Source organism: Haplochromis burtoni, unplaced genomic scaffold (assembly GCF_018398535.1).
Source record: "Haplochromis burtoni strain Fernald_Lab_line unplaced genomic scaffold, NCSU_Asbu1 Contig_3859, whole genome shotgun sequence".
Taxonomy (NCBI): Eukaryota; Metazoa; Chordata; class Actinopteri; order Cichliformes; family Cichlidae; genus Haplochromis; species Haplochromis burtoni.
In genome coordinates, this window is record NW_024586220.1 from 1 (window position 1) to 2551 (window position 2551).

At 31.4% G+C, this 2551-nt stretch overlaps 1 long non-coding RNA gene across 1 annotated transcript; it reads left to right on the top strand.

The window, feature by feature from the left end:
• The first annotated feature begins 180 nt into the window (after nt 1-180).
• LOC121813952 lies at nt 181-1879 on the top strand. The gene is made up of 3 exons (XR_006053984.1): nt 181-371; nt 485-585; nt 912-1879. It is a non-coding gene; the product is annotated as an uncharacterized LOC121813952 (long non-coding RNA).
• Nucleotides 1880-2551: the final 672 nt, after the last annotated feature.

Consider the following 2551-nt stretch of genomic DNA (forward strand, 5'->3'; position numbering starts at 1 on the left):
TTGTAGTAGTGATAATTAAATCACACACATTTTCATACATTGTTTTACTTACACTTAACCAAAATTATATTTTTACACAACCATGAAAAGCAGTTTGAGTTCGTATGACTATCACATGTATATACGGCTTAATTAAGAACATATCAAGTTTCAGTGGTTGCATAGCTGCACAAACCACTGAAATATGCGACTTCCTCTGAATTTAAAAGGAGAATCAACTGAAACCAGTGAGACTTTCACACTTCACTCATCCCGTGCTGCAGAGCTGAGCTCTCCAAAACAACCCAAATCCATGTATGCAATGGAGGCAATATATGCCAATGATGAATGTGTTAAACCTGACAACCCAACACCTTCAACAAATTACACAGGTAAAAGGGAAGTGATAGAGCAAGGAGGTTATAACATCTCTTATTACTACTGAACATTTATTTGGGTTCCTTGTTTGTTTGTTTGTTTGTTTTTCTTTTTGTCTTCTTTTCAGGTCAGAGGAGCTCTAGGAGAAGTTTCTATTTGGGTGTTATTCTCTCCCTGAGCTGCTCACTGTTTTATTGCTGGTTGGACTTATCACACTTAGTTTCTTCTGTGAGTTGGATTTTTCATGGATAGTTGTTCTACTGATCATCAGTCACCATGTGAATGATTAAGAGCTATTTTTAATGTAATTTAATGTATGTAATTTTTAATAAAATTTGGAATGCAATGTGGAATTTTTGATTCTTCCATTTCAAGATCCTCTTGAAATTATCTTGAAGACGACAAGATCACAGCAACAATAACTTGTGCAAGCATAAAACTGGTTTACATAATTAATATGTTTCACAAATTACAGTCAGAATTTTAAAATATTTTTTATTTAGATCTTTTGTGCCAATCAATGAAAGCATCAATGTTATTTCCTTTTATTTCAGACCACAATTCAGCTGAACATGTGTCGGCACAGGCTGAGAAGAGCAACCTGCTGACTAAAAACATCTCTGCAGTCAGTAACCAACTTTCTTCCATGACTGAGGAGCGAGATCTGCTGACTAAAAACTTCTCTGCAGTCAGTAACCAACTTTCTTCCATGACTGAGGAGCGAGATCTGCTGACTAAAAAGACTGAAGAGCTTAAAAAGCAGAGTGAGTCCTTGTGTGAGCTGTTGTGTCTCTAAATGTTTTTTCTCGGAAATGTAGTGATTCATTTTCCAAACAAATGGTGTAATCATTTTCTTCTGACTTAACACATTTTTAAAATCAAATTTCAGTCATTAGGAAAATATCATATGAACCATTAAAGCTGCAGTGCAGCACTGTACCTTATGCTTGTCACAAATTTACATTTACAAATCTGAATGGTACTAAAATAATTTAAGGGCTGTATTTCATCGACACATATGTGAAATGTATTTAATGGTGTTTAGTGACTTATAAAATGATTGAATCCACAACAAGTATCCTTAATGTATTTTCATTAAGGAAGTTGAAAAGGAAGCTGATAGCCCTTACACTGACACTACATATTCTTATTTTTATCTCAATATCCTTTAAATCTTTTTTTAACTGTTATTTTACTTGTTTCATCTGTGGTCATGTTTGATTCAGTTGTGATGCATCTTTTCACCGAGACATCACTTTCTGATCTACAGGTTTGTTTAGAGATTCACAAATCACTGAGTCTCTAAACACAACCTTCTATCAGTTTCACCCAGTTGTTAGAAGTTAGGAGCAGTTACTGTAGCTGCATTTTGCATATTGCGTAAAACTTAGGTAGATTGCAGTTTTATGGTTACTTTAATTTTTTTACTTTTACTCTGGAAAAGACAGCAAAAATAGTGAGATGTTAACCTGCAGAAGACTGATAATAACAGACCTTCTTCACAGCCATTCAACAAAACAAAACTTTAAAAGATTTAATTTAATGATATGAATAATAATAATAATAATAATAATAATAATAATAATAATTATTATTATTATTATTATTATAAAATATAATAATAATAATAATAATAATAATAATCTTTTTTCTTTCAAGATATTTGTCTGACATGGAAAACTGTTTTCTTCTGCACACATCAAATTCAATATTTCACCTTCTAATTCTCAGAGAGGCATTTAAAGCACTTTTGGATTGGCCTCACTTTTCAGAGACGTCCCTTCTTTATTTACAGTTTATGGTTGTGCCAAAGTTCTAATTTGGATTTGGAATGATTGATATTGATTGATATTGACACAGTATAACATTTAACTTTTCTAAATGTGTTTTTTGTGAAACTGTATTTATTGTATTGAGTCATGGGTTGTTGTTGTTGTTTTTGTTTTGGTTGCTGTAATACACTGATCACCCAACATGAGAAATATAATGTAGTGATAGTAAATATAAAGATATATAATAGATATATGTAATATATAATCAATATAGAAGAAAAGGAAAAAAGTATTTTTTTTATATATTAATACAACTGAATTAATATCTAATTTATTTATATTTGATATTAATCTAAATATGCAAGATAATGCTTGGAAAAACTTGAAATAAATATTTTCTAGTACACCCCATGTCCCCCCCC